Here is a 14,444-nt window from a genome sequence, read left to right as displayed (position 1 = left end):
GATGAGCCCAAAAGTGTGTTTTTTCCCCATCTGTTTTACTGGGCACCTGGTGGTTGGGCCTTTTCAATCTGAAGACTCAGGTCCGCCTCCTCTAAGAAATCACTGTTTTATTTCTTTGCAAATTTTCTCTCCTCTATTTCCTCTGTTCCCTTTCTAGACCTCTTGTTAGTTGGATTTTGACCTCCTGGGTGATTGTCTTCGTCTTTTCATTTTCTCTCATATTTTCCATATCTTTGCTTTTTTGTTCTGCATTCTGGGACATTTTCTTGACTTTATCTTCTATTGAAGATTTTTATTTTTGGCAGTCATTTAAAATTTCTAAGCACTCTTTCTTATTCTCCAAAGATGCCTTTTTCATAGCATCGTTTTGTTTTGTTTTGTTTTGTTTTTTAAGGGATGCAATGTCTTCTCTGTATGTGTGCTTAATAGAACTTTACAGGAGTCTTGGGGATAACAGATGATAATTACCAGGCCAGAAAGGAAAACTGTAAATGGATACCTCTCCACAAGATATTACCTCTCCACAAGAATGTCACCCACGCTCCTCTGAAAGGGACCGCTCATTGGCTGTCCCTCTCTTTAGCCCCCTAGCCTGATACCATGTGTGGGAAAGATTATTATCCACCAACTGGATGGTTTTGGCCATATGCTCCCTACCTGGAGGCCAGATCTCCAGCTCTCACCTTGACATCAGAAAGAGGAGGTCACCGTTCTGTCCCCCACTCCCAGGCCAGCTGTACTTCCTGTGCCAGCACGACACTGCCCATATCCATTTTCTTTCTGGGATATTCTCACCACACCTACTTCCCACAGTGGTGACCTGGTCCCTGTGTCCTACACAAGGCAATCACAGTAGTCAGCAGCACATTTCACAGGGTGGATTGTCTTTAATGTTAAATAGCAATAAATGTTGTGGAAACAATAATCCAGACTAGTTCCTTTTTACAGTCCGTCCTCCAGTAGGAGCCAACAGCAATCCAAGCCTGCACATTTTTTGATGGTCCAAACTGCGTATCTTCTGTGAGCAAAAGCCTGGGCAAAAATATGCACACACATCTCTCAGGAACAAAAAATAATTTTCAGGGACGGTTCAGTCCAAGCCCATGAATAGGACAAAAAAAACACAAAAACCGAACTCAGTAGAAGCATAATACTGCTGTAGTACACCCAAATTATGTCACTGCTCAGAACGTTTAACATTTGTACCACAGTTGGTACCATTTGCTGAGTGCTTACTCTGAACCAGGCACTTGGATTACCTTCATTTCCTAAAGAAGGAAAGTGAGGCTCCCAGGTGTCAGTTGCCCAGGGTCACAAAGCCAATGAACGGCAGACAGGAAATTGCACCAGGACTGTCTAACCACAGTCAACCCATGTAACTGCTACACAGTGCTGTACTGGTTTCCAGCAGCCACATTCAGGTTAATAGTGATGGCACAATTTTCTGTAAGATCAGTGGGTGGATACCCGAGATTCCTTAGTCCAATAAAGACCCAATTCTGGTTAGTTTGCTTCTAAGGTGAATGGATGTCCTTTTCTCTGGAAACAGAAAACTGCCACCAGTTTTTATTTTTAAAATGTTTTTCTTTCATAGAAACCATAGCACTTTATTTCTAAGTTTTTACTTTTCATCAAAGTAAGATTTGCACATAGTTGAAAATTAAAAAAAGTTCTAAAGAGCTCATAATAAACCCCAGCAATATCCTGTCCCACTCCTTCCCACTGCAAGTCCGGCTCCCTAGAGGCAAGAACTTTATTTTACCAGTCTTTGGCTTTTTCTTCTGTCACTTACTACTCCAAAACCCCCTTCTCCCTTGCCATCTCCCACTCAGAGGCTGAAGAGCCAGATACTTTCTTAGCCACCCTTGCAGCTAGAGATGGCTATGTGTTCCAGTTATGGCCCTGAGTTATGGGCCCCTGCTGGGGCCTTCTGAAAGGCTTTTGTTTTCCTGAGACACACATATCTGACAACGTCCCCTTCCTTCTTCTTTCTGCCTTGAGTATAGCTGTGCTGCCTGGAGCTGTGACAGAAATCTTGTGATCGTGAGGGGATGAGCATGAGGATGTAGACTCCACACATTAAGGAAGAAAAAGTTAGAAAGAGCCTGGATCCTTGATGGCATCATTGAGCAGCTGAACACATGCCACACTTTTGTAAATAACAAGTTAACTTCCCGAAAAATAAATAAATAAACAAATGAACAAATAATGCTATATGTGTTGAAGCCACTGTCGGTTGGGTTTTTTGTTACTTGTAGCTGAAAGGATTTTTCACTGAAGGACCACCATGTTTCTATATTATGTGCTTATGCTACTATTTCTTAACTTAGCAATTTGAGACATTATCTCTTGACAGCTCGTTATGGTAGAAGAAGATTTTATCCCCCTCCACACACACATTCCTATTTTCCCTCCCTTCACTCTTCCAATATGTTTATATCCCAATTCCTAGCAAATCAGTAGTTGCAACCGAGCCAAGAAATGTACTATAATTACCTGGATTTTGCGGGGGGGGGGTTGGCCTTTTTGAGGTGTGTTCCTGAATTTAATAATTGCTTGGGTTGTTGTTGTTTTTTGTTTCTTTTCCACTTGAAACGTGCCCAGCCTTAGCTTTTACCGTTTGCTTCATCAGTTCGTTCATAAACCTATCAGCATATTTCCCCACAAATGTTCAAACCTCTCAGCCCATTGATTTAAGACGAAATCAATAAAAGGTTGATTGGTTGGGAGCCTGTGGAAGGAGTAGGGGTTTGGCAAGTCTGCTATTAAATTTCCCCTTAAGGTGACTGGGTGGGGACCATCTGCTGGAGGATCTCTATGTCCATCTCTATGTCCAGAAAGTGGAGGCTTTGCTCTGGGACTGTTTGATTTCTTTGGGGGAACTCTCTGTATTCTGCTTGAGTATAGATGTTTGGCTCTTGTGGTTTCTACCCACGAGCACAGGGAAGGTTAGAGGGAGGGTGGGGGAGTCAACTGTTCCAACACGTACTTTCAATTCTCCCCCTGCTGGGGGCTCTACACTTCACGCCCACTGTCAGGATACCTTTTCTGCACCAGAGCCGCCTCGCCAGAATTTTGCAGGCTAGACCAGTGCTCTTCTCATGGATCCCCTCCCATGTGTGGACTGTGCCTCACCTTTCCCTGCTGGGCTTTTTCTCAGTACCACCCCTCCAGCCCCTTTCTGCTTGCCAGAAGCTTGTTAAAATCTCTCCCTGATTGATGGAAACTTCTCCAGTTTTCTTTGGAGATGTGGGTTTATGCACGTGATTCCTTTACTCTTATTTTATGACGTCGCAGGAGTTAGAGGAGACAGACGTGTTCCACCTTCTTGAATGGAAGTTAGAATCTGAATTTTTAACTGCCCCAGATTGTCTGAATATGCCCCAAGTGGGTAGACCAACATTTGTGAACCACAATGAAAAAAGCCCGGGTTTGGAAATCTGGTGGATTTGAGTTTGAATTCTGACTCGCTGACCTCCTTCCTCAAGTCACATCCGTGAGCCTCAATTTTCTCCTCTACAAAATGGGAATAATAATGTTTATCTGATAGAATTCTGGGAAGATCTTCTTAGCTACGGTATGTAAAGCATCCAACACAGGGCTTGGCAGACAGTAGGTGCTCAAAAATGGGAGTGACTACTTTTTAATGGGAGCAAGTGGGAAATATAATTGGAAGGATTTGAATCAGGTTCCAGGAGGGCCTCAGACACCAGAACTTAATCTTGTGACACCGAGGAGCCTTGGCAGGCTTGTGAGCAGGTGAGTGATGTGATCCCAAAGAATTTGTCAGATTGTTCCCTCCGTCTGATGTGGGGAGGGAGGAAGAAGCCATTGGCCCAGCAGCTCTTGGGTTAAAATCTTTGTCTGCATCTGAGTTATTTGTAACCCGTTGTCATAGCAACAAGTTTGGCAAGCGAGCTGGTGCTGCAAGCTCCTGACAGTAGGGAGGGGAGGGCAGTGGGAGAAGACGGAAGATTTGGAAGGAGGGGGTCGTCTGTGACCAGCGCCTCGCTTTCCTCTGATTTGTCTGAAGCTTTCAGCTGGAGAAGAGGGTGAGCATCCTCCAGGGAGAATCACTGGATGTTGGAGACTCTCTTGCCCAATCTCCTGATATTCCAGATGTGAAAACAGGCCCAGAGAGGTCCAGCAGCTGGCTCAAGGCCACACAGTAAGTGAGGGACGGAGACAGGACTAGGCTTTTTAAAAAAGGACTCAGGGTCATAAAACTGAAGCATAACAAACCTGGAGAGGACCTCTGAAAACATTTCATCCACCTCTCCACCAACACACATATGCTTTTATCGTCATTGTTGTTCATATGGAAAACCTGGGACCCAAAGTGGGTTAGAACTGACCCAGGCTCACACGGCAACTCGGGTGACGACTTGAGATCAGAACCCAGAGGCTTTGGTCTAGGTATTTCCTGAGGAAGTAGCAGTCTGGGGCTCACCGTTCAGAGAAGTCCCTCGCTCCTGACTGTCAAGATACGGCCTCCCAGGGTAAGAGTGACTTGACTGCTTTGGCCTTTGACGCTCTCAAATCCAACACACATGTGTTCAGGTCACATATCCCCTCCCCACACACCTCCTTCTTCTGTAAGTAGGTGCTTCCCACTGCCAATGGCAATGCTGTCGCACAAATGGCAGCCCAGACCCACCTCACCGTGGATCAAACACACCTGCCCCACATCTCCCCCTCCAAATCACCCACAGGCCTCGGCACCTCCTGGACATTCTTTTATGTGATTCACTCCTCACAATGATCATTCTCTGTCTCTCAATTTAGCAGGTGGGAACCTAAAGGACCAGAGGAAGATAAAGCGACTGGCTCAAGGACACACGGTGAGTCTTAGCCTGAATCCCTCCTCCTCCAGAAAGGTGTTTCTGCCCCTGCTATCCCACGCTGAATTCTCAGCCCTCAGAGTTCCTCCCAACATGATCTCAATCACTCCCTGGCACATGTGCTATATGTTTCCTCTGTATTCTCTGCTTTACGTGCAGCCCAAACTCCCCTTCTCTCCTCAAAGCCAGTCCCTCACCAAGTCCTTCTGATTCTCCTTTCTGTCTCCCAAATACTCCACCTTCTTTCCTCATCCTCTGCCACTGCCCTGGCTCCAGCCTCAGCACCTCTCACATGACTGACCCCAAGTCTACTCCCCGGCTCCCTGCTTCCAGACTGGCCACCTTTAACCTACTATTCTGGGCACCAGCAGTGAGACCACATTGGTTTAGAAGTCAACACGTCACTTCCTTCTGTGACACCCCATCCCCCCACAAGGATAAAATTCTAGCTCCTTGTTGGGCAATTAAGGCCACCCACAGTCCTGGCCCCTGCCAAGCCTCTCGAGCCTCATCTCTTGCCACCCTGGCCTCACACACTGTTCTCTGGCCACTGAACTGACTACACGTGGGTCCTTCAATGCACCAGGCTCTCCCTTCGGTGTCTGTGCAATGTCTCCTGCATGGAAGGCCCTTCACAATGACTCCCCAAACCTAATGAACTCACCTCAAGTGTCACTTCATCCAAGCAGCCTTCCTTGATTCCCAAGCAGGATTGGATCCTGTTCTCTGGGCTCCCACAGCCCCCAGAGCTCCACTCTGCCCTGCCCTTTGTGGAATTGATGTCTGGGGTTCTCTCTCCTGCATATGGGAAGCTCCGAGAGGGCAGCTGACTCCGTCTCCAGCAAAGCCCAGCACCTGTCTGGTCCTAGAGGAAAGGTCAGCGAATATTCATCGCATGCATTCAGGTGCGTGAATGGTTGAATGACGAACGAAATTTGGGTTCAGCTCCGTGGTTGTGCACTCCTGCCCAAAAGTTTTGGGCTTGCATGAAGTCCCTCTTTTCTGGCAGGTTCCTCTCAGCTCCGGGGCGTGGTCGCTCCGGGAGGAGGCGTGGCTTGGTTCACCAGCTGACGCAGGGTGAGGCAAACCAGCCAAGTGAGCAGGGAGGTGAGGTGTGGTGGGAGAGACGGGGTGCGGTGCGGATAGAAGGTGAGGGCGCCCACCGAGGTAGGTGCTATTATTTCCCCTCCCCCTTATAGGTAAATAAAGTGAGGCACAGGGAGACTTAGATGACTTGCCAAAGCCACACAGCTAAGTACAGCAATGGTGAGACTCCAACTCTGATCAACTCCAAGTCACTTCCACATTGTCCCCAACATCCCCTTTAGACAACCGATTTGCGGTAGTTAATGGTGGAGTCATGCCTCGAACCGGCGTCTTAGAGAAACAATGGTCAAGGCAGGAGAGAGAGAAGAAATCATACCCTGAACACCTATTTGTGACCTTGTGCTGTAGTGACACCAAGGCATATCGAAGCGGAGCGGGGGTGGTTGGAGCGTGAACGTTTATTGAGCTTCTATTACTTGCTGGGTCTCTCTATACACAACCTCTTAACAGTCACAGCAGCCCCTTTATGTGGAAACTTAATATCCCGGTTCATCTCTGAAGAACTTGAGGCTCCTAGACAGGAAGTGACTTACAGAAGTTTAGACACCTAATCAGCAGCAAGGGCAGGACTTGCATAGGAGTGTCAGGCTTCACAATGAAAGGGGATGAGGAAAGTTCAGAAGCGAAGTGGATCATGGCTTCAGCAAGGGGCTGGGACAAGAGTGGTTGGGTTGAGAGAGGCCTGGCCGATAGGAGGGACCGGTGGGGGCTTTGCTTTGAAAGAAAGGGTGGAGTGTGGCCTTGGAGGGTCCGGAGCTAGAATGCCGGACCCAGACTGGGCACTTTCCATTAAAAAATATATTTTTTATATGTTTCTATTTTTTTAAAAAAAAAATATATATGTATACATTCTCTCTCTTTCTCTCTCACCCTCTGCTCAGAAGTCCCCAAACAACAAAATAAATGCCCCTCCCTCCAACAGTAATACATGTTCATTGATGAAAATTTGGGGGGATAAAAACACATCCTACTGCCCAAAGAAAACCAATGTTAGCACCTTGGTGCATTTAGGCTGTATTCTAGGCCTAAGAAACATATTTGAGATCAGGCTGTATAGTCAATTATATATTGCCATTTTTACATAAACATTTCCCCATTAAAAGTCTTTATAAACATCATTCAAATGGCCGCACAATATTCCATTGAGTGGGTATACTTATGGAACTCCTTTCTGCATGGGTTTTGGCATTCCTTTTATTACTTTTCTTTCCTCCTTTAGAACTGTTTGGCCAGGTTTTAGGTTTGATTTTCTCTGTGTCTTATTTTCAGAGATAGCATAAGAGAGATCATTGTCTTGTTTTGTTTTGTTAACATCTTTATTGGAGTATAATTGCTTTACCATGGTGTGTTAGTTTCTGCTTTATAACAAAGTGAATCAGCTATACATATACATATATCCCCATATCTCCTCCCTCTTGCGTCTCCCTCCCACCCTCCCTAGCCCACCCCTCTAGGTGGTCACAAAGCACCGAGCTGAGAGAGATCGTTGTTTGAGTGCAGTTAGGAAAAGCAAGGTAGGCTTGTTGGAAACAGTATTTGAGGGGAATTTAGGATTATGTTAAACACGCACAGGATAAAACCCTCCAATGACACATGAAGGTACACGGTGAAAAATGTCTCTTTCTCACCCCACCCTCAGTTCCCCAGTTCTCTACTGGGTCTCTCCACTGTTAGCACGTCCCTGTGTGTCCTTTGTGTGCAAAGCTGTGTTTCTATTTTTTTTAACAGCTTTATTGAGATATCATTTACACACTAGACAATTCATCCATTTAGAGTGTATAATTCAATGACTTTTAGTATATCCAGAGTTGTGTAACCATCACCACAATCAATTTTAGAATATTTTCCTTACTCCGCCCAAAAAACCTGTACCCATTTGCTGTCACCCCCAAAGCCCCCATCTCCCCTTCCCTAGGAAACCAGTCTGTCTCTGTAGATTTTCCTATTCTGAACGTTTCCTATAGATGGGATCATACAGTATGTGACCTTCTGCAACTAACGTCTTTCACTTAGCATAATGTTTTCAAGGTTCATCCGTGCTGTAGTATGTATCAATAATTCATTCCTTTTTTTATATATAGACTTTATTTTTTTGAACAGTTTTAGGTTTACACAAAAACTGGATGGAAAATGCAGAGAGTTTCCATATACCCCCCTCACCCAACCCAGTCTCCCCTATTATTAACATCTTGCATTAGTGTGGTACATTTGTTACGATTGATGAACCAATAATGATACATTGTTATTTTTTCTTTTTTTCCAGCTTTATTGAGATATAATTGACTGATACATTATTATTAACTAAGGTCCATAGTTTACATCAAGGCTCACCCTTTGTGTTGTACATTCTATGGGTTTTGACAAATATATAATGACATGTATCCACCACTACAGTATCATACGGAGTAGTTTCCCTAAAAATCCCCTGTTCCACCCATTCACCCCTTCCTTCCTCTCCCTGAAGCCCTGGAAACCTCTTTACTGTCTCCATCCTTTTGCCTTTTCCAGAGTGCCATATAGTTGGAACCATACAATGTGTAATCTTTTCACATTGGCTTTTTTCCCTTAGTAATATGTGTTTAAGGTTCCTCTGTGTCTATTCATGGCTTGATAGCCTACTTCTTTTGATCGCAGAATAATATTTCATTGTCTGGATGTACCACAATTTATTTATTCACTCACATACTAAAGGACATTTTGCTTGCTTCCATGTTTTGGCAAATACGAATGAAGTTGCTATAAACATTCGTGTGCAGGTTTTTGTGTGGACATGTTTTCAACTCATTTGGGTAAATACCAAGAAGCATGATTGCTGGCTTGTACGGCAAGAGTATGTTTAGTTTTGTAAGAAACTGCCCAACTGTCTTCCAAAGTGGCTGTACTATATTGCATTCCCACCTGCAACGAATGAGAGTTCCTGTCGCTCCACCTCCTCACCAGCATTTGGTGGTGTTAGTATTTTGGATTCTGGCTATTCTCATAGGTCTGTGGTGGTATCTTATTGTTGTTTTAATTTACATTTCCCTAATGACATAGATGTTGAACATCTTCTCATGTGCTTATTTGCCATCTGTATATCTTCTTTGGTGAGGTGTCCGTTGAGATCTTGTGCCCATTGTTAAATTGGATTTTTTTTGGGGGGGGGTGGTTTAAGAGTTCTTTGTATATTCTGATTACCAGCCTTTCATCAGATATGTGTTTTGCAAATGTTTTCACCTATTCTCTGGCTTTTCTTTTCATTCTTTTTAAGTGTCTTCCACTGATAACGAAGCCCAGTTTATCGATTTTTTCTTCCATGGGTTGTGCTTTTGGTGTTGTTTTTAGTCATTGCCAAACTCAAGGTTACATAGATTTTCCCTCTATGTTCTCTTCTAGGAATGTATAGTTTTGCATCTTACACATAGGCCTATGATCCATTTTGAGTTAATTTTTGTGAAGGGTGTAAGGTCTTTGTCTAGATTAATGTTTTTGCATGTGGATGTCCAGTTGTTTCAGCACCATTTGTTGAAAAGACTATCTCTTCTCCATTGAATTGCCTTTGCTCCTTGTCAAAGACTGGTTGACTATATTTGTGTGGATCTATTTCTGAGGTCTCTATTCTGTTCCATTTATCTATTTGTCTATTATTTCAGCAATACCACATTTGTCTCGATTACTGGAGCTTTATAGTAAGTCTCAAAGTCAGGTAGTGTCAGTCCTCAGACTTTCTTTTTCTCCTTCAATATTGTGTTGGTTATTCTGGGTCTTTTGCATTTACAGATAAACTTTAGAATTAGTTTGTCGATATCCCCAAAATAAGTTGGTGGGATTTTGCTTGGTATTGCATTGAATCTATAGATCCAGTCAGGAAGAACTGACATCTTGGCAATATTGTCTTCCTATCCATGTACATGGAATATGTCTCCATTTATCTTCTTTGATTTCTTTTATCAGAGTTTTATAGTTTTCCTTATACAGATCTTGTACATATTTTGTTAAATTTATACCTAAGTATTTAGTTTTTTGGTGCTAATATAAGTGGTATTGTGTTTTTTATTTAAAATTCCAATTGTTCATTGCTGGTATATAGGAAAGCAATTGACTTTTGTATATTAACCTTGTATCCTGCAACCTTGCTGTAATTGTTTATTAGTTCCAGCCATCTTTTTGTTGATTCTTTGTGATTTTCTACATAGATAATTATGTCATCTGTGAACAAAGACAGTTTTATTTCTTCCTTCCCAATCTGTATACCTTTTAATTCCTTTTCTTGCCTATTGCATTAGCAAGGACTTCCAGTGTGAGGTTGAAAAGGAGTAATGAGAGCAGACATCCTTGCCTTGTTCCTGATCTTAGAGGGAAAAAGTCTAGTTTCTCACCACTAAGTATGATACTAGCTCTAGGTTTTTTGTAAATGTTTTTTAACTATGTTTTTTAAATTAGGATTTTTTTCTCTTAAATTTTTATTTAGATAATTTCAGACTTACAGAAGACTTCCAAGAATAGTACAAAGAACTGCTGTATACTCTTAATCCAGATTCCTCAAATGGGGACTTCCTTGGTGGCTCAGTGGTTAAGAATCTGCTTGCCAATGCACGGGACAGGGGTTCGAACCCTGGTCCGGGAAGATCCCAGATGCCACAGAGCACCTAAGCCCATGCACAACTACTGAGCCTGCGCTCTAGAGCCCGCGAGCCACAACTACTGAGCCCACGTGCCACAGCTACTGAAGCCCTCGTGCCTAGAACCCGTGCTCTGCAACAAGAGAAGCCACTGCAATGAGAAGCCCACGCACCTCAATGAAGAGCAGCCCCGTCTGCCACAACTAGAAAAAGCCCGCGCACAGCAACAAGGACCCAACGCAGCCAAAAATAAATAAATAAATAAATAAATTTATTTTTAAGAAAACCAGATTCCTCAAATGTTAACATTTTACTACACTTGTCTTACTCTATTTCTCCCTCTGTCTCATATATATATATATTTTCCTGTGAACTAATTCATAGTCAGTTGCAGACGTGATACCCCTTTACTCCTAAATACTTCAATATGTTTTTCCTAAAACAAGAAATTATCTTACATAAACACAGAGCAATCATCAAAATCAGGAAATTCACATTGATACAATACTATTATAATTATAATCTACAGAACTTATTTGGAGCTCACCAGTTTCCTCAACAGTGTCCTTTATAGCAAAAGAAAACTGGACCATGTGCATTCAGTTGTCATATCTCTTTAGTTCCCTTCGGTAGGGAAGAGTTCTTCAGTCTTTGTGTCTTCTGACACTGACATTTTTGAAGAGTGCAGGCTAGTTATTTTTAGACTATCCCTCAATTTGGTTTTTTCTGATGTTTCCTCACGATTAGATTTTACTTTGGTAGGAATATCACAGAAGGGATGCTGTGTCCTTTTCAGTGCATCGTATCAGGAGGCACATGATGACTATTTGTGTTTTTCCACTGTAAAGCTACTATTTTCCCCTTTGTCATTGGTGAATATTTTGTGGAGAGATACATTGAGTTTATATATATATATATATATATATATATATATATATATATATATATATATAATCTCCTCATCTCCTCAAACTTTCGCCCACCAGTTTTAGCATTCACTGATGATTCTTGAGGTTGCCAAATGGTGACTGTCCAATGCCATCATTCTTTGGACTTGTATTAGTTGGCTCTCCAGTGTAAGGGAGAGCTTTCCCTTCTCCTACATTTATGTATTTATATCCTCATGGACCTATGGTTGTCTATCATATTCAGTGGGTTATAATGCATTAAGATCATTCTTTATTTCGATGTTCAAAATGTGCCATATTTAGCCAGCAGGAAGATGAATCCTTGTCCTTTTGGCAGGTCTCCATCCTTCCTTGAGCACTTCCTTGTTTTCTGGCACCACAAGGTGCTCCAGGCTCATCTTGCTCTTTCCCTGCCCCAGCCCCAGAATCAACCATTTTTCCCTAGGAGACCTGGTCCTTTTCAGTTGAGAATGGCATTTAGGAACAAAGATTTGGGCATTAGGTGTTATACCTATATTTTAAGAGTTTGGTTTTTTATTTAGGGGGAAAGAAAGCTGAAGCCACACCACTGACAACCAAATACTCCTTGTTGGAAGTGTTGGTAGATGGGCAATAACTGCCTGTAAAAGTTGTTGAGTATTAGTCAAAGAGCATGCACTTGTGCATTCTGTCTCTGTCTCTGTGTCTCTTTCTCTCTCTCACACACACACACACACCCTTATGGAAATATTAGATCAGAAAAAATATTTTTTAAAAAGTTGTTGGATATTGATGTCTTTTGAAAGCAAGTTTTACCTTGGGATGTGGTGCTACAGAGATTCATGGGAAGGAGCAGAACTGAAGGTGAGTGGCAATGAGGCTGGCCTGGAAGAGTTGAAAAAATAATAGCAGATAATAGCTTCCATTTAGTGAGAACTTACTGTGTGCCAGGCAGTGGGCTGGGAACTTTACAACATTACCTCTGATCCCCACAGTAATTCTGGAAGGTGCAGCAAGCTTGACTGACTGGCTAATAATAACTGAGCCACAATAAGAACCCAGAGAGGGAGGATGATGATAGGAGAAGCCTCTGAAGAGGAAAAACAGCATACTTTTGTGTTTTTGGAGAAGACACTCTGGTGTAACAGGCTAGGAATTTGAAGACTGGGGCGCTAGTTTCAGCTCCGCCACCCGTTGTTTGTGAGATCTGAGGTGGCCATGTGGCCTCTTTGAACCTGGCTACCTCATAGGGTTGTTATGAGAATCAAATTAAATAATGGCTCCAAAAGCAGATGTGTAAACCGTGAAGTGCTACAGAAATGGAAATGGTTATTATCGAGCTGGCCTAATGCACGTGGAGTCTCCTCTTCCACCAGAGATCGCAATTCTCTTGGAAATGCAATTGATCTAGATTATAGGAGAACCGTGAAGACCCGTGTCCCTCTTTATCCCCATGTACCAGGCGGCTTCTAGGACATTCCTTTCACAAGTTTTGAGTTAGCTAATGCTACCAAACCTACCATACCTTACACTTCTTAGTAACTGTGGCAGGTAGCCTCTGAGATGACCTCCCAATGATCCTTGACTCTCTGTATTCACACCCTGTGTAAAAATCTGCTCCCCTTAGGTCAGTGTGAGCTGACCTAAGGACTTACTTCTGAGCAATCAAATGTAGCAATGGAGATAGGATGTCACTTAAGGATTGCTTACATAGGAATGTGACTTCCATCTTGCTAGTAGGCCCTCTCCCTTGCTGGCTTTGATGAAGCAAGTTGCCATACTGGGGAGGCTCATCTGCCTAGGAAGTGAAGGCCAACGTCCAGCCAGGAACTGAGTCTCTCAGTACGACAGCCCTTGAGGAACTGAAAATCTGCCAACAAACAGGTGATCTTGGAGGTGGATCCTTTCTCCATCAAGCCTTCAGATGAGAGAGACCCCAGCCCTGGGCAACTTGATTGCAGTCTTGTGAGAGACCCTGAAACAGAGGATCCAGCAGAGGGCCTGGACCCAGCTAAGCCCACAGAAACTATGAGATGAATAAAGGCTGCTGTGATTTCTTGTTACTCAACAATAGACAGCTAATACAGTAACCATCTTTTATAGATGCTCCTTTAATCATATATTCTCTCCTGTATACAACTCTGTGCTTTCCCTCCCTTGAACCAATCTTGAACTGCCTCTCTTCCTCCAAAACCTTTCTACCGTACCCTCTGGGAATCTCATCATATGGCTAACAAGCTCCGCTGGAGGATATAAAATATTTGAACAGAGGGACATACTTAGTACCTGGATGGACAGACAATGTGAATTCTCCCCAAATTAATTTATAAATTTAACACAATCCAAACAATTTTAATTGACATTAAAGTTCTGAAGTGTATCTCTTTAGACAAATAAACGTTTAGAAATAACTAGGGAAATTCTGAAAAAAAATTGAGTACCAACCAGTCTTATGAATTATTGAAACACATTATAAGGGCACAGGAATTAAAATACAGTGGTATTGGTTCAAAACTGACAGCTAGATTAATGGAATACAATAAGAAGTTAAGAAAAAAATAGTCTATGGAGAATTTAGTATGTTGGAAGATGATATTTTAAATCATCCGTGAAAAGCTGGATTATGCAATAAATGGTGTTGGGATAATTGGCTTGTGATTTGGCAAAAACAGAGTTGGACCTCTATCTCATTCCTTATACTAAAATAAATTCCAGATGTATCAAAAATATAAATGTTCAAAAACTACCCATACTTTATTCATAATCACAAAAAAACCTGGACCAAAGCCCATCTACAGGTGAATAGATAAACAAAACGTGGTACAGCCCGAGAATGGAGTAATACTCAGTAGTAAAAAGGAATGAACTAAAAAGGTCCTCGACATGGAGAGATGATCCTGCATTATTTAGATGGGATCAGTGTAATCACAAGGGAGGAAGGAGAGTCAGAGTCAGAGAAGGACATGCGACAACAGATGCAGAGATGAGAGAGAGAAGGAGGGAGATTT

At 42.7% G+C, this 14,444-nt stretch overlaps 1 long non-coding RNA gene across 2 annotated transcripts; it reads left to right on the top strand.

The window, feature by feature from the left end:
• Window positions 1–3,128: 3,128 nt before the first annotated feature.
• Window positions 3,129–11,488, top strand: LOC309651956. Of its 2 annotated transcripts, none has more exons than XR_014258497.1 (3): window positions 3,129–4,168; window positions 4,786–4,841; window positions 5,552–6,294. It is a non-coding gene; the product is annotated as an uncharacterized lncRNA (long non-coding RNA). The 2 variants fall into 2 exon arrangements; XR_014258496.1 differs by adding an exon at window positions 10,399–11,488 and having other exon boundaries at window positions 3,132–4,841; window positions 5,552–5,717.
• Window positions 11,489–14,444: the final 2,956 nt, after the last annotated feature.

Source organism: Balaenoptera physalus (assembly GCF_965194825.1).
Source record: "Balaenoptera physalus genome assembly, chromosome: X".
NCBI classification, from domain to species: domain Eukaryota; kingdom Metazoa; phylum Chordata; class Mammalia; order Artiodactyla; family Balaenopteridae; genus Balaenoptera; species Balaenoptera physalus.
This window is presented reverse-complemented; position numbering and strand designations above follow the sequence as displayed.